This window comes from Dipodomys merriami, unplaced genomic scaffold, assembly GCF_024711535.1.
Source record: "Dipodomys merriami isolate MVZ:Mamm:240054 unplaced genomic scaffold, mDipMer1.0.p SCAF_108, whole genome shotgun sequence".
Classification (NCBI taxonomy): domain Eukaryota; kingdom Metazoa; phylum Chordata; class Mammalia; order Rodentia; family Heteromyidae; genus Dipodomys; species Dipodomys merriami.
In genome coordinates, this window is record NW_027202360.1 from 3,361,272 (window position 1) to 3,380,401 (window position 19,130).

The 19,130-nt window shown below is 35.7% G+C and overlaps 1 pseudogene; it reads right to left on the bottom strand.

Annotated features, from left to right (window-relative positions):
• Positions 1-17,397: 17,397 nt before the first annotated feature.
• LOC138815218 (U6 spliceosomal RNA) lies at positions 17,398-17,497 on the bottom strand (annotated as a pseudogene).
• Between the last annotated feature and the right edge of the window lie 1,633 nt (positions 17,498-19,130).

Sequence of the window (19,130 nt, forward strand, 5' to 3'; positions counted from 1 at the left end):
TGACACATCTAAACCTCCTTGAAAAAGAGCAGCAAGATAAACCCCAATCCAGTAGACGGAAAGAAATAATCAAAATTAAATCAGAATTAAATGAATTAGAATCCAAAAAAACTATAGAAAGAATCAACAAAACAAAGAGTTGGTTCTTCGAAAAACTTAACAAAATCGACAGACCCTTAGCAAACCTTATCAGAAAAAGGAGAGAGCACACCCAAATTAATAAACTCAGAGATGAGAATGGAAACATCACCACGGAAACAACCAAGATTCAGAACATTATAAGGGAATACTTCTCAAAACTTTATGCTAATAAGTTTGAGAACTTGACAGAAATGGACCTTTTCCTAGCAAATATTGACATGCCAAAACTAAACCAAGATGAGTTAAACCAGCTTAACAGGCCCATATCAAGCATTGAAATAGAAACAGCAATAAGAGACCTCCCAGCTAAGAAAAGTCCAGGACCAGATGGTTTTACAGCGGAATTTTACAAGGCCTTCAAAGCAGAGCTCACACCAATACTCCTCCAACTCTTCAATGAAATTGAAAGAGAAAGCTCACTACCAAACACATTCTATGAAGCCATCATAACCCTCATCCCAAAACCAGGCAGGGACTCATCAAAGAAAGAAAACTATAGACCCATTTCTTTGATGAACATTGATGCAAAACTTCTCAACAAAATTTTGGCCAATCGACTTCAACAATTCATCCAAAAAATCATACACCATGATCAAACAGGATTCATTTCAGGGATGCAAAGCTGGTTCAATATACGCAAATCAATTAATATTATTCATCACATCAACAGGAGCAAGAATAAGAACCACATGGTTATCTCAATAGATGCAGAAAAAGCATTTGACAAGATCCAACACCCCTTTATGATGAAGGTTCTGGAAAAATTAGGAATCCATGGAACATTCCTCAATACAATAAAGGCTGTATATGACAAACCTACAGCCAGCATTATACTCAATGGTGAAAAACTAAAGCCATTTCCTCTTAACTCAGGAACAAGACAAGGATGCCCACTCTCTCCACTTCTCTTCAATCTAGTATTAGAATGCCTAGCTACAGCAATAAGGCAAGATGCAGACATAAAGGGGATCCAAATAGGGAAAGAAGAAATAAAAATTTCCCTCTTTGCAGATGACATGATCTTGTATTTAAAGAATCCCATAGACTCCACTCCCAAATTACTCAAGCTGATTCAAAACTTTGGCAAAGTAGCAGGTTACAAAATTAACCCCCAAAAATCAATGGCTTTTCTATATGCCAACAATGAGAAAAGTGTGGCTGAAATTAGGAAAGCAACTCCATTTGTAATAGCCCCACAAAAAATAAAATACCTAGGAATTAACTTAACCAAAGAAGTGAAGGACCTCTATGATGAAAACTTTAAAATCTTGAAAAAGGAAATCAACACAGAACTTAAAAAATGGCAAAACCTCCCATGCTCCTGGATTGGCAAGATTAACATCGTGAAAATGGCAATACTTCCCAAGGCTATCTACAAATTCAACGCGATACCTATCAAAATTCCACCCTCATTCTTCAAGGAAATAGAGGAGGCAATCCAAAAATTCATATGGAACAATAAAAGACCCCGAATAGCAAAAACGCTCCTCAACGGAAAGAACACTGCTGGAGGAATATCAATACCAAATTTCAAACTCTACTATAAAGCCATAGTAATCAAAACAGCTTGGTATTGGCATAAGAACAGACCTCAGGACCAATGGAATAGAATTGAAAACCCAGAAATGAACCTACAGACCTATAGCCATCTAATCTTCGATAAGGAAGCTAAAACAATAGAATGGAAGAAAGACAGCCTCTTCAGTAAATGGTGCTGGCAAAATTGGTTAACTACATGTAGAAAACTAAAGCTAGATCCTTATATATCACCCTGCACCAGAATCAACTCCAAATGGATCAAAGACCTTGAACTCAAAGCAGACACTCTGAAAACATTACAGGATGGAATAGGAGAAACCCTAGGTCTCCTTGCCTCGGGTCGAAATTTTCTGAATAGAGACCCGGAAGCACAACAAATCAAAGAAAGGTTGGACAAATGGGATTGCATAAGATTGCAGAGCTTCTGCAGGGCAAATGACATAGCTGGCAAGATCAATAGAAAGCCCACCGATTGGGAGAAGATCTTTACTAGCCATACAACGGACAAAGGTCTCATATCAAAAATATACTTGGAACTCAAAAAATTAAACCACCCAACAACAAATCCTCAAAGAAACAACTGCCCAATAAATAAGTGGGCGAAAGACTTAAAGAGAAGCTTCTCTGAAGAAGAAAGAAGGATGGCCAATAGACACATGAAGAAATGTTCAACATCCCTAGCCATAAAAGAAATGCAAATCAAAACAACATTGAGATATCACCTCACTCCAGTTAGAACAGCAAAAATCAAGAACTCTAATAACAACAGATGCTGGAGGGGATGTGGACAGAAAGGAACCTTACTTCATTGTTGGTGGGAATGTAAACTTGTTCAACCACTTTGGAAAGCAGTATGGAGGTTCCTCAAAAGACTTCACATAGATCTCCCCTATGATCCAGCAATCCCACTTTTGGGCATTTACCCAAATGTTTACAAACAAGACCACACTAAAGCTACCAGCACAACTATGTTTATTGCAGCATTATTTACCATAGCTAAGATATGGAACCAACCCAGATGCCCCTCAGTAGATGAATGGATCAAGAAAATGTGGTATATATACACAATGGAATTCTATGCCTCCATCAGAAAGAATGACATTTCCCCATTTGTTAGGAAATGGAAAGGTTTGGAAAAAATTATATTAAGTGAAGTAAGCCAGGCCCAAAGAAGCATAGGTCCCATGGTTTCCCTTATTTGCAATATCTAGTATAGGTATGAGTCAAGCGGAAAAGGCCAGATAATGTGATGTTAGGAAAATGAACCCTTAAATATGTATTTTAATGTTTTCATTTCTTTCATGCATGTATTTCTAATGCATTTATAAGATTATTCCTTTATTGCTTTGTATGTCCCTCCCCCACAGTGTAACCCCCGCTTTCACTATATTTGATATCAGTATATCATGTGGAGGAGATGGGGACAAACAAATCGTTTAAGGATTCAGGTGGACCTGTTGCAACAATGAGAAGTACAAAATGTCATGTCAAAACCAGCTTTACAATTTCGGTGTGGGGGGGGGGAGGGGGGTATAATTGGGTGGGGGGAGGGGGGTAAAATTGGGTGGGGGGAGGGGGGAGGCAGGGAAGGGAAGTGAAGGGTAAACAAAGGAGGAGGCTGCAATGCTTGGTAAGAAATGTATGCATTATTCTGCCCATGTAATTGTAGCCCCTCTGTACAGTATGTTCTCAAATAAAATAAAATACAATTTAAAAAAAAAAAAAAGTAAATAACAATATTAAAATGAAATTTAAGATTTTTCAAAAAAAAAAAAAAAAAAAAAAAAAGACTACAGACAGAAGCAGGGCTTTAGAGGCTCCTATCTGTAATTTGATCAACTCAAGAGGCAGAGAACTAGAAGATCCTGGTTTGAAGATAGCTTTGGCAGAAAAGTCCATTTTTAAATAGCTAGCAAAAAGCAAGGCTGGAGTCATGTCTCAAACAGAACACCAATCACGAACAGTAGAAATGATTTCTCCTAGACATACATACTTAGGATATAATTAAAATTTTAAGGGAGGCACAGAAAGAGATTAAAAGTCATAATAAAATAAGCAGTTATATCAATATATCCTATGTGTGAATGTACTGCCTCAAAAAGATACCATGCTTTTTATTCCTGTCTTTGCAACCTCCTGATTCTTCACACTATATACTGTGTCTGGCTTTATATATATATATATATATATATATATATATATATATATCAAACTATTGTCACATGGTACTGAAGTAAATCTGTCATTCTATGTTGTATACCCTGTGTCTCCTTTGTACCATTACTTCTTTGCTTAGGAGCCTAAGAGTGATTACTATGCAAAGCAAGGATTATCTGAACACAAGCACTACTGTACCATAGACAGACAGCCTGATAACTGAGACAGCAACAGGGTGACTAACAGGCAGGTAACATACACAGCATGGCCACTCTGGGCAAAATAATTTATGTTCGAGGTAGGATGGATTGAGTGATTTCATCACTTCTCAAAGTGGCATGTGATTTAAACCATAAATTGCTCATATCTGCAATTTTCCATTTAAACTTTTGGTCCATGGTCACTGTAGGAAATTACAATTTCAGAAAAGTAAAAACACAGATAAAGGAGGACCACTGTATCTCTTAGGTTGTCTTGTATTAAAATTTTTAATATTTATCTTAGTTAAGTCTCCTAATACCTAGTGAGTCTCCTTGTGTAGTAGTTGTTCTTCTTTTGTATTTTAATCAAGATAAATAAGGACTAGAGGCATGGGTCCCTGGAAGAGCCACCCGCTAGCAAGGAAGAGTTCCTGATTTCAAACCTCAGTATCACCAGGAAAAAATAAAGTAAAATCATTTGTTTGTGGTCATACAGTAGGTGGTGAGCTCAAGAATCAAACCTGATTTTTACTGATTATAAATCCAACATTTTTTATTTATTTGTTTGTTCATTTGTTTATTTATGGTAGTATTTGAGTTTGAACTCTGTGCCTCACATTTTCTTAACTTGCTTGCTTGGCTGGTGTTCTACCTCTTGAATCATACTTCCACTTCCACCTTTTGCTGGTTAATTGGAGGTGGAGTGTTTTAGATTATCCTCTCTAGGCAGGCTTCAAATCATGCTCCAAATCTCAACCTCCTAAATAGCTAGGATTGTAGGCATGAGGTACCACCACCCACCCCAACATTCAGTTTTTGCTCTAACAAGAAATCATATGTATATTGTTTATGGCTCTTGAAAAATTCATACTCTTTGATTTCAAATTCTACTTGCAAGTATTAATTGTATAAAATAATCAATGGCAATTCTAAAATATGTGTGCATAAGTTGTACCACAATCATTAGTTATGCTCACAAAGTTGTACAAACAATTAAATAAGAACACCCTAAGATATGTATTTTAAATGTTCTTTTTCTTTCATACATTTGTTTCTAACGCATTTATGAGATTATTTCTTAGTTGCTTTGTATGTCCCTCCCCCACAGTATAACCCCTGCTTTCACTGTATTTGATGTTGGTATAACATCAAATAACAAGTTGTTTAAATAAGGATACAGGTGGACCCGTTGCAACAATGAGAAGTACACGTTGTCATGTGGAAAACGAACTTTACAATTTTGGTGGGAGGGGGAGGTTTGGGTGGGGGGGTGGGGGGAGGCTGGGAAGGGATGGAAAGGAGAAACAAAGGAGGAGGCTACAATGCTTGATAAGAAATGTACTCATTATCTTGCCCATGTAATTGTAACCCCTCTGTACAGTATTTTCACAATAAAAAATAAAAAATAAAAAAAGGAACATCAAGAATGTTCAGAAAAAGTTTAGAATCTGTACCATTTAATATTATGCAACCATGTGTTTAAGATACAATATGACATTGAAGTCAGTGTGGGGGGGAGGGGGGTATGATTGGGTGGGGGGGAGGGGGGAGGCTGGGAAGGGAGGTGAAGGGTAAACAAAGGAGGAGGTTGCAATGCTTGGTAAGAAATGTATGCATTATCCTGCCCATGTAATTGTAACCCCTCTGTACAGTATGTTCTCAAATAAAATAAAATAAAAAAAAAAAAATCAGCTATGACAAGCTTATGAAATTCGTGACTACATGGGATTGCAATTTTGTGAGGATAGTGGCAAAAGCCCAGACTGAACAGAAAGTTCTGTACACAATGCCATACAGCTGTTGTTCTAAATTCCAGGAAGAATAACATCAAGTGGACGGAGGCCAAGTTCATACACAAGTAGGAAGCCAGTTTCTAGCTGAAAAATAATCAGGATAACTTGGGGCTGGGGGCATGACAAAGTGGTAAGAACACACATTTAAGGGGACAAAACACTCAATTCAAACTCTAATATTAGGAGTATGAAAGAAAAAAGCTATGATTTTAAATAATTAGAACAATTGTAACACTTGAGTATTCTAGTGGAGAAAAATCCATTAGAGAGATAGAATGAACCCACGTTGCAATGCTCCTTTAGTGATAATGTTTAGTCGTACTTCAGACAAAACAGAGTTACCTTGCAAATGAGCATGGATGTGCATTTGGGTGATGGAAATACTCTACTTACACAGGTGTAAATTAAATAGATTTTTGGGGGTAGATTGTAGTTCTTGAACTAAGAGCCTTGGTGTTGTCCATGAGCTTTTTCTCTCAAGGCTACCACTCTAATACTTGGAGCCACAGTTCCAATTCTGATTTTCTGTTGGTTGTTTGGAGATAAGAGGCTCATGGACTTTCCTGCACAGGATGGCTTCAAACCAAGATCGTCAGATCTCAGCCTCCTGAGTAATCTTGATTCCAGGCATGAGTCGTCGATGTTTTTAATAATTTAGTAAATTGTATAGTTACAGAAATTATAAATTATGATTGTAACCTGTGTAATATATGTGTGTATGTATAGATCAATGCATACACTTAGAAATATATTAAAATATTTTTGCATCTAAAGTAGATTTATGAAATCATCCTTCATTAAAAATATAATGGAAACAAAAGTTAATAAGGAGCAAAACAAAGGTAATTGTTACACGTTTCTTTTTGTTTAATGGAATATGAATTGTGAGAATCAGTGTGGGAAAACAATCTCTACTTTAACAAAATGGATAATTGCTATTAATTCCAATCCATCTCTTTGCCCATATTGTGCATCCTCACACATGAGTGTCAAAATCAAACCACACTTTTTGCCTTTGTATTTAACTCACCTGTTATAATTTAGGGGCTAGATGAAGTAATCAGATAATGATTAAAATAATAGTAAGTGAGGCTATTAGTGAGAGCTGAAAAACATTTTAAATATGATAACTAATTAAATTACATATTTCTTGCTTTTACTCTGTTGTTATGTCCCTCATTCCCACATTAGGAAAGTACATAGAAGGTTCTCACTAAATTATATGTAATTATGAAAAATTTATTGAAAGAATATGGGCAAAGTGTGGTTTTAGCTTTTTGTAACCTGTATGGGGTAGTGTGTTTTTGAGGACTTGCAATACGTTGTGATGGTGATGAAGGGAGGGATGTCTTTATTCTGGAAAACTGGCTAGAGGATTGCTCCCAGAAAGATAGTGATGAATTCTTCTAAAAGGACAGTAAAATCACTTTCACAACCATGTTCACTACTGCACTCTTCACTGTAGCCAAGTTATGGAAACAGCCCAGATGCCCTTTGGCGAAGAGATGGTTGGCAAAAGGGTGTCATATATAAATAAGTGGAATGTATTTATCCATTATGAAGAATGTTAGGTTATTTGCAAAGAAATGGATAGATATAAAAATATGTTAAATAAATGAAGTCAAAGCCAGACACACAAAGGACCCATGTTCTGTCTCATATTTGGAAGCTAGAACTTTATACAATTTTACACAGCAATATTAACCAAATCATGCTATTTGTAGAGGAGTATTTAAAAGATGTAATTTTTTATAAACTTGAACTTTTAATCCAACAAAATAAACACCAGGAAACTATCACTTTGAAGATGTGAGGGGAAGTCAAAGGGAAAGAATAAAAAGAGTTATGGAGGAAGAAAGTGAAGACATGATATTCAATGCAGATAGTATGAAACTAGAAAAAATTAAAGTGTGGTGAGGTTTAGAAAGGCAGGGAAAAGTTATATAAGGATCCATTATACGTAAAAGCATTATTTATTGAATGTAAATTCCCTTGTACAACTAGTTATGATAATAAAAATATAATTAAAAACAATGGAGCCATCTGATCTTAAACTGTGTTCTCTTAAACCATGAGTCAATATAATAGTTTCCTACTCAGAAATTTTCTTTGCAGGTATTTTCCCTTTAGTGACAGAAAAATGATCAATGCAATGAATATCAATACATCACATTGCACATCATAAAGAGACACAATAAAAATCACAGTACAACATTACTAGTACAACATTGCACACATGGTAAGTGTTAGCCTGAGGTTCATCTCCCACTGTATCAATTAACCTCATTCTATTTTATGACTAAAATACCAGCACTTAGTCTACAAATTCTTGGAAAATTTCCCAGAATTATTGTGTACACTCATAATATTTCACTTTATCTTTGTTAGAAAATAGGGAACTGTAATATGAATACTCAAAGTTCATAATCAGTACATACCTCCCTGGTGAAAGGAAGTGATAAAGTATAACATTCTTGATTTCTAGGTCAAAATAGCAAAAATCATATTCTATCCCTTCACTGAACACTGCACTGCCTCGGGACCCTATCTCTGTTTAAAACTGTCTTACTGAAAGAATGACCTCCCCAATTCCTGATGGAAACAGACTGCAGGTCTTATGGACCAATCATTTCCACATTGTAGCTCAACTAAGTTGTTTACCATTAGAATTATTTTGATTGCTTTTTATACCCAACATTTTGAGAGAAAGGTACTACTTTAAAATGCTATTAAAGTAAGACATATAAAAATCACCTTTGACCCTAGATAAATATTTTACCTTTCATGTACCCAAAAATGCAGTCTGACCCATCATTAATGAATTAAAGCCTCTCCAACTTGTGAATAAAATTGGTTTAAAAAGACCTAAAGGGCTGGGAAGGTGGCTCAGTGGTAGAGCGCTTGCCTTGCATGCGTCAAGCCCTGGATTTGATTCCTCAGCACCACATAAAAAAAAAAAAAAAGAAAAAAGCCGCAAGTGGCGCTGTGGCTCAAGTAGAAGAGCGCTATCCTTGAGCTGAAGAGCTGAAGGAAAGCGCCCAGGCGCAGAGTTCAGGCCCCACTACCAGACTCCCCCACCCCTGAAAAAAAGATATCAATACTACAATATTTGTGCAAAATTTCGTATGATACTGAAGATTCAATTGAAAACTGTTAACACTTGAAAATAACTCTTTTTCTTAGGAGTAGGAAACAAAACACAAGATTAATCCTAATCATTTCAAAGACATTTATTTATACTACAAATTCACTCTTATAACTACAAAGATTCCAAAAATAACTGAAGCATAGTGTCACAAAGGGCATAATTTAACTTCATCATGTACATTCAAAGGACTGTGCTAATAGAAAACAAAGTTATGCTAAAAATTAGCTCACGCAATTCACTTCCATTCTTTTATTCTATATATTTTAGTTTCATAAAAACTGTCTTTTGATAAAATGATGCATAAAAAGCCTATATACCCACTTACATTTTCAGATTTTAACAATGTTTATTTCAGAAATGTCTTTAGCTGTATAGTCAATGAACTGAAATAACACTAAAGTATTCAAAGGGTTTTCAGAAATTGCAAGACTGACTCTTGGATGATATTTATATTGGAAAAGATCTTCAAAAAGCCTCATTTGTTAAAGTTGTGATAGTTACTCCCACAAAAGAACTATTAATGAAGAAACCTTTGTATGTAAAATACAACTTAAAATGCATCCACAATCTGGAAGTGACACATGCTTTTTTTGTTTGTTTTTGCAATGTATATCTAACAAACATATCCACAATACTGTTTTTCAGTCAATATGATCGGATATTCAAACCTAAAAAATACGGGATTTATTCTTAGTGTGAATAGATACTATCTTATAAAGAAAGTTATTTTCAACAGAAATCCGGAAAGAGTTTATCCACCTTGAGTTTCACAGGAATAACCAGAGTGTAATACCTGTTTGGTCAAGTCAGATAAACTCACTCCATGAGTATATCTTAAAAGTATAGCCAATTTAAGAGGTCAAATACATATTTTGTACTGACAGTCATCTTACAACAATAACTTACTACTTAAATATATGTGTATCTACTTCCCTAACATATACAAAGAGCTGAAAGTGATCTCTTTTATCTAACTTAATGTTGTAAATGCTTTAATTATGATGATGTTATTATTTGACGAATAAAATGTACAGAAGGGTGGTTCCACTGAAATGACAGTACGGAACAATGATAAATAACAACATTGCAACACAGTTCTTTTCAGACTCTCTCTGTCCTCATTGGCAAGCAACATGGCAACAGCACACACACACACACACACACACACACACACACACACACACACACATTTGCGCACATTTACACACACATTTAGATGCAAGGCAAATTCAGGGTGTATTGTACAATAAAGTTCAAATAAAATATTAGTGATAAGTCTAAGGATAATGGGTGTAGAGGAGCACCTAGAAACGGAAGTAATTGGTCTAGAAAATTTGTTTAACAGGATCCTAACAGAGAACTTCCCAAACATGCAAAAAGACAGGCCTATTCAGATACAAGAAGCTTTTAGAATTCCAAATAGACGAGAAAAGAATAGGACATCCCACCGTCACATTACAATCCACACAGGATCAACTCAGACCAAGGAAAGATCCTTAAAGCTGTGAAGGAGAAAAGATTAACCACCTATAAAGGAAAACCAATTAGAATCACCTCAGATTTCTCAGCAGAGACAATCAAACAAGAAGAGCCTGGAATGATGTATCCCATGCCCTAAAAACAAATAACTATCAACTAAGAATACTCTACCCAGCTAAATTCTCCTTCATAACTGAAGGCCAAACAAAAACCTTCCATAGGAAAGAAAAATTGAAACAATACATCTCCACCAAACTAGCCCTGCAAAAGATTCTTAAAGATGTCCTACACATAGTAAACCAACAAGACCACAATAAAGGCCAAGAAACTGCACCCAAAATGAGAATCCAAGAACCATAGAAAGAACCCAGTTTTCACAGCCCCCGAGAAGGTGGATAACATGGCAGGAAGTCCGAAATACCTCTCAGTCCTTTTTATCAACATTAACGGACTTAACTCTCCAATTAAGCAAGATAGACTGTCTAGTTGGATTAAAAATAAAGTTCCTTCTATCTGCTGCCTTCAGGAGTCACACCTTGCCCATAAAAAAAAAACACATTTTCAATGTTAAAGGCTGGAACAAATTCTGCCAAGCAAATGGCCCCCATAAACATGCAGGAGTTGCAATCCTAATATCAGATAAAATAGACTTCAAATTAAAATTTGTGACAAGAGATAAAGAAGGTCGCTACATACTAATTAAGGGTTCTCTCCTGCAAGAGGATATTACAATTCTAAATATCTATTCGCCAAAAAATGTAGCACCCAAATTTATCCAAGAAACAGTACTTTACCTCAAATCCCACATGGATCCAAATACATTCATAGTTGGGGATTTTAAAACACCACTCTCCCCACTAGGTAGATCAACTCGGCAAAAACTAAACAGAGAAAACACAGATCTAAACAGCTGCAGAGATCAACAAGATTTAACAGACATCTACCGAATATTTCACCCAGCAGCATCAGAATACATGTTTTTCTCAGCAGCACAAGGAACATTTTCTAAAATAGACCACATTTTAGGCCACAAAGCAAACTTGTCTAAATTCAGAAACATTGAAGTTATACCTTGCATTCTCTATGACCACAAGGGAATAAAACTAGAACTCACCACCAAAAGCCACCAAAGAAAGGACGGTAACATATGGAGGCTGAACAACACACTGCTGAATCACGAGTGGGTCATGGAAGATATTAGAAAGGAAATTCAAATGTTCATGCTATTCAACAAAACAGAGAACACAAATTACCAGCTCCTTTGGAACACAGCAAAGGCAGTATTCAGAGGCAAGTTTATAGTTCTGAACTCCTACATCAACAAATTGGGGAGATCTGAAACCAACAATTTAATGACATATCTAAACATCCTTGAAAAGAGCAGCAAGATAAACCCCAATCCAGTAGATGGAATGAAATAATCAAAATTAAATCAGAATTAAAAGAATTAGAATTCAAAAAAACTATAGAAAGGATCAACAAAACAAAGAGTTGGTTCTTCGGAAAAATTAACAAAATTGACAGACCCTTAGCAAATCTTATCAGAAAAAGAATAGAACACACCCAAATTAATATACTCAGAAATGAGAATGGAAACATCACCACGGAAACAACCAAGATTCAGTACATTATAAGGGAATATTCCTCAAAACTTTATGCTAATAAGTTTGAGAACTTGACAGAAATGGACCTTTTCCTAGCAAATATTGACATTCCAAAACTAAACCAAGATGAGTTAAACCATCTTAACAAACCCATATCAAGCATTGAAATAGAAACAGCAATAAGAGACCTCCCAGGTAAGAAAAGTCCAGGACCAGATGGTTTTACAGCAGAATTCTACAAGGCCTTCAAAGCAGAGCTCACACCAATACTCCTCCAACTCTTCAATGAAATTGAAGGAAAAAGTTCACTACCGAACACATTCTATGCAACCATCGTAATCCTCATCCCAAAAACAGGCAGGGACTCATCAAAGAAAGAAAACTGTAGACCCATTTCTTTGATGAACACTGATGCAAAACTTCTCAACAAAATTTTGGCCAATCGACTTCAACAATTCATCCAAAAATCATAAACCAATATCATACAGGATTCATTTCAGGAATGCAAAGCTGGTTCAATATACGCAAATCAATTAATATAATTCATCACATCAACAGGAGCAAGGATAAGAACCACATGGTTATTTCAATAGATGCAGAAAAAGCATTCAACAAGATTCAACACCCCTTTATGATGAAGGTTTTGGAAAAAGTAGGAATCCATGGAACATTCCTCAATACAATAAAGGCTGTATATGACAAATCTACAGCCAGCATTATACTTAATGGTGAAAAACTAAAGTCATTTCCTCTTAACTCAGGAACAAGACAATGATGTCTACTCTCTCCACGTCTCATCAATCTAGTATTAGAATGCCTAGCTACAGCAATAAGACAAGATCCAAACATAAAAGGGATCCAAATAGGAAAAGAAGAAATAAAACTCTCCTTATTTGCAGATGACATGATCTTGTATTTAAAGAATCCCATCGACTGCACTCCCAAATTACTCAAGCTGATTCAAAACTTTGGCATAGTAGCCTGGTATAAAATTAAGCCCCCAAAATCAATGACTTTTCTGTATGCCAACAATGAGAAAAGTGTGCCTGAAATTTTGAAAGTAACTCCATTTGTAATATCCCCACAAAAAATAAAATACCTAGGAATTAACTTATCTAAAGGAGTGAAGGACATTTACGATGAAAACTTTAAAATCTTGAAAAAGGAAATCAAAACAGAACTTAGAAAATGGCAAAACATTTCATGCACCTGGATTGGAAAGATTAACATCGTGAAAATGGCAATATTTCCCAAGGCTATCTACAAATTCAATGAGATACCTATCAAAATTCCAACCTTGTTCTTCAAGGAAATAGAAGAGGCATTCTAAAAATTCATATGGAACAATAAAAGACCCCGAATAGCAAAAACGATCCTCAATGGAAAGAACACTACTGGAGGAATATCAATACCAAATTTCAAACCGCACTATTAAGCCATAGTAATCAAAACAGCTTGGTACTGGCATAAGAACAGACCTCAGTACCAATGGAATAGAACTGAAAACCCAGAAATGAACCTACAGACCTATAGCCATTTAATATTTGATAAGGGAGCTAAAACAATTGAATGGAAAATAGATAGCCTCTTCAGTAAATGGTGCTGGCAAAACTGGTTAACTACTTGTAGAAAACTAAAGCTAGATCCTTATATATCACCCGGCACACGAATAATTTTCAAATGGATCAAAGACCTCGGAGTCAAACCAGACAATCTGAAAACATTACAGGATGGAATAGGAGTAACCTTATGTCTCCTTGCTCAGGCCGAAATTTTCTTTATAGAGACCCGGAAATACATACAATGGACAAGGGTCTTGGAACTTGAAGAATTAAATCCGCCAAAAACAAATCCTCAAAAAAACAACTGCCCAATAAATAAGTGGGCTAAAGACATAAAGAGAAACTTCTCTGAAGAAGAAAGAAGTATGGCAATAGACACATGAAGAAATGCTCAATCTCCCTAGCCATAAAAGAAATGCAAATCAAAACAACATTGAGATACCACCTCACCCTAGTTAGAATGGCAAAAATCAAGAACTCTAACAACAACAGATGCTGGAGGGGATATGGACAGAAGGGAACCTTATTGAATTGTTGGTGTGAGTGTAAACTTGTTCAACCACTTTGGAAAGCAGTATGGAGGTACTTCAAAAGACTTCATATGGAGTTCCCCTATGACCCAGCAATGCCACTTTTGGGTATTCACCCAAATCTTTACAAACAAGACCACACTAAAGCTACCAGCATAACTATGTTTATTGCAGCATTATTTACCATAGCTAAGATATGGAAGCAACCCAGATGCCCCTCAGTAGATGAATGGATCAAGAAAAAGTTGTATATATACACAATGGAATTCTATGCCTCCATCAGAAATAATGACATTGTCACATTTGTTAGGAAATGGAAAGACTTGGAAAAATTTATATTAAGTGAAGTAAGCCAAGCCCCTAGAAACATAGGTCCCATGGTTTCCCTTATTTCCAATATCTAGTATATGTATGAGTCAAACAGAAAAGGTCTGATAATGTGATGTTAGGAAAATGAACCCATAGTTATGCATTTTAATGTTTTTTTCTTTCATGCATTTGTTTCTAACACATTTATAAGATTATTTCTTTGTTGCTTTGTATCTCCCCCCCCCACAGTATAACCCCACTTTCACTATATTTGATGTTGCTACAATTTGTAGAGGAGAGGGGGAAAAACAAGTAGTTTAAGGATACAGTTGGACGCGTTGCAACAATGAGAATTACATGTTGTCATGTCGAAAACGAACTTTACAACTTTGGTGCGGGGGGGGGGGAAGGGAAGACGTGGGGGGGCCGAGGATTGGGTGGGGGGAAGGAGGGAGGCTGGGAAGGGATGTGAATGGCAAAGAAAGGAGGAATCTGCAATGCTTGATAAAAAATGTACTCATTATCTTGCCCATGTAATTGTAAGCCCTCTGTACAGTATGTTCACAAAAATATTAAAAAATAAAGAAAAGAAAAGAAAAGAACCTAAGGGATATGAGGACCAAATTATTATGATATTTCACTAGGTATCCTATGAGAAAGCAAAACAAAATGCACCAGAAGAAAGCCAGAAAATCTGAATATAATACAGGCTATTTTTCCTCACTAACTGTCATAGATGTATATGTTAATTCTAAGGAGACTTAAGTTCTAATAGCATTCGAACTACTGGAAGACACTCATGTTTTACCGATACAAATTATGTCCATACAGGTAGACCCATTGCAACAGTGAAATGTACAAGTCGTTATGTTGAAAACGATCTTTACAACTTTCGTGGAGGGGCTGGGGAGGAGAGAGGAGAAGGGAAGGCGGGAGGATTGGGTGGGGAGGATGGAAAGGTATAGGAAGGGGAAACAACGGAGGAGGCTACTTACTGGTGATTCACTTGTACTTGAAGCATGATTCTGAATTATTGCTTGCTGATTCTGAACTATTGCTTTGATCATTATATTCTCCACGAAGAAAAAGTGAAATTTAATTGATAGCAAAGGACTACTAATACATTTTTACTTCTCATTAAGCATCTTCAATCATCAAAATCACCTGAAGACAATAGATAGGCCTATTTTTAGATGGAAACAAGTGTCTTTAAAAAAAACAAGAATTTAGGTAGTCATACAAAGGACTTCTATTTTATTACTGCATTATACATTTTTTCTAATGTTGGATACCAACATTAGAAAGCTATTAGGAAGCTCTTAAATCACATATGTTGAATAGTGAGTTCTCTTACACTATAACATGGTATTTCCCAAATCATTTACATAGAAGGCATTGTTTCCTATTTTCTCATTCCTAGAATAAGCTGCACATGAAGACACCACTGGTCCTTATTTTCAGTCTGTACCTTTGAATACTGAGGAAAATCTTTCCGCTGCTCCCTATAATTCACTACTCTCCAGTTAGAATAATTTAGAATAGTAAAATTTGAAAAAGAGAAAATAAATCATGGAGAAAAAACATATGCAGAACATTCACCAGTTTTTTCTGACCAGTTCAACCAATGTGAACTATTGGGGAAATACATGGACACCTCATTCCCACTGGTACTCAAAATCACTGGTTAGGCAATTCTGACGAAGACAAGGAACAAGATGAAAAAATGAGGAATGGTATCAATTGCAAGAAAAAAATGGAGTAGGATCCAAGCAAATTTCTTCTTTGGGATGCCGAAATGTATCGGCTTACTGTGTTGTGAACACTGCTTTCCAAAATGGCCACGAAGATGAATACTAGGGATGAGGATGAGTATACCCCTCTTCATCGGGAAGCCTAGAGTAGACACTTAGATTTTGTCCATGAGTTGGCAGCTCAAGGCAGATATTCATGCAATAACTCTGAATGGCTGGACACCCCTGCACAGTACTTATATGTGGAAAAATACCAAAATGGCTTCTTTATTACTTCATCATGATGCAGATACCAATCCCCAACTAAAGGCCTCTTGACCTCCTTGCATCTTGCTGCTGGGAATAGAAATAGCAAAGATACTCTGTATCTCCTTCGGTTGAACCATTATATCAAACCAGGTCTGAAGAACAACTTTGAAGAAACTGCATTTGATATTGCCAAAAGGGTAAGTACGTATCATTACCTCTTTGAAATTGTGGAAGGCTGTACAAATTGGTCTCCTAAATCATAATGGTTTGGTTATGTTTCTTAAATTTCAAAAATGCCAGTCCATCTTTTGTGTCCCTACACATTTTTTCACAATACAAAGCAACAGCAATATCTTACTATAAAAATTTATGTATTCCATGGTATTCTTCCAAGTGAATTGCATGACTTTGATATCAAAATGTATTCAAGAGTTGTTTGTATACATCTGTAATGATTTCTGCAGAGTTTGTGATTCTTTAAATCAGAAATAATTTTAACTTATCTGTTGAAATGAATAGTATAGAAACTAAAGATGTTCCGGGTGCTTTTCTGAACAAAGTATATCTATGTTTTTGTAATGTTCATAATCTATTTCATTCTCTCCTAGATATAATACTTTGAATTCTACATTGTTATATAATGTAGAGATTCATTAGTAAATGTGACCTTTCAGATTGCATTCCATATAGAAGAATTTTAAGACTCCTTTTTTTTCTTAGTTTCTTTTATTATTTTATTTCTTTGGGATAAAATGGCAATATTATCTAATTTCAAGTTTTGTAAAGGTTATGCTATGTAAAGGCCTTTCTAAGGTGAAAATTTAATATACTGATGTCAAACTAACCTTTAATTCTATGAATTACATGTATTGTTACACTTATATTTTTGTAATCAACTTTTTAATAACTTTTTCATTTCTTGCATCAGAAGAATGAAAAATATGGAATACTTCACAAATTTTCATATCATCCTTGTGCAAGTGCTATGTTAATCTCTGTATTGTTGTAATTTGGGTAGACCTGCTGCTGAAGCATGTAATATCCTCTAAATTTAAGTACTTAATGATACAATCTTTATACAGGCATATATCCATTGTTGCCTATTTGTAACAAGGAACCCTTATTGTTCCTGAAAATGCTATTGATCTTATTTCTCTAAATTTCTGTGTACAGTGGGAAAAACTTATATAGTTTGGTCGATTGCTCACATTTACAATTTTTTGTCAGTGACTATTTCGTCATTTTCATTTTAAATTTGATCATACTTTGAAGCCTTTACAGCTAAGTCCAAAGGTGGTGGCTTTTCAAGTACTTATTTATCAACTGAGTTAGCTTTGTGGAGCTAATGGATTCAAAGTAAGCCTTGCTTAAGAGCTACTTCTAACTTTCTGCAGCTTAAAATTTCCCAAATGAGGTCTTGCTGGGACAAATGTCTACGTGAACTGTGAAGACTCAGGGTCTATGTTGAGGGGGCAGAATGATGCAGGCTCCAGCCTCGGGGTTATCTGAGGACTGTGTTTGGAATTAGGAAAGCTCTTGGAACGCCAGGCTACAGAGGGAAAATGTTCCCTCTCCCTATCTCAAAACATGTCACAGACTCCTGGGAGCTGAGGAAGTGGCTCTTCTCCTTGCTTAAGCATAGATTAACAGCTGGTCAAGCATTTTCCTGAGATTGGAGAAGTGGTTTGAGCTTGATCTAAAATAGTTTAGATAATAATATACCTAGACCTTCTCTCATAGGTTAAGTAAAAATGTATCTGTGGAAATTTTTTGTGTGAATGTTTTCTGACCAAATCGTGGCAAATATGATGCTTGCTAGTCTTTAAATACCCACTAACAATAAAGCACAGCATGCAGTGGCAATTGCTGTTTGCACTCTGCATCCCCTGTGTCCTGGTGATTTTGTGACCCTTACCTAGGGACCCCAACGCACTAGACATTGACACTGAACCTTTACCTTTCTTCCATGTAGGAACAGACCAACCAGAATATCTTACGCTGAAAGCATGGATTGTCTTACTGGATCAAAAATAATCTTAGTTACAAGGGATCATAGAGAGATGAACAGTTCAGACAGAATTGTTCAGAATAGAAGGTATTTTATCAAAACATAATAGTTTATTATACGTATCATTTCAAAAGTAGCTAAAGCCAAGAAAGTGAAAAAAATTGTTCATATGCATGATTACCTACTGTCCTGACCTGTCTATCATCCAACCAAGCAGGAACTTACACTACTGACATTCTATCACCAAATATTGCCATAGCTCCTGGAGAAGTCCATATGTTTCTCCTCGATATTAGGCCTTAAATTTGTAATGTTTTAATCACAGTGTTTCCTCTTGCCTCTAGGCTGCATATCTACAAATGGTAGAACTTTAAGTCTAACTCTACCAAAAACTGAGGTAGAGATAATGGAATAATACTTTAAAACAGAGTTGCCTTTGATTCCCTAAACACAACACAACAATGCAAAACAATTTTTATATTATATGTACTTATATATTTTATATTTATATGTGCTGATTTTAAATTTTATACAGTGAATCTTACTAGAATTGATAATTTGACAAATATATTGACATTTATTCCCATAAATAGATTGGAATATAAATAATTAGGTTCAGAATATATATTAGAATATAAAAAGTATCAATGCAATATCTTC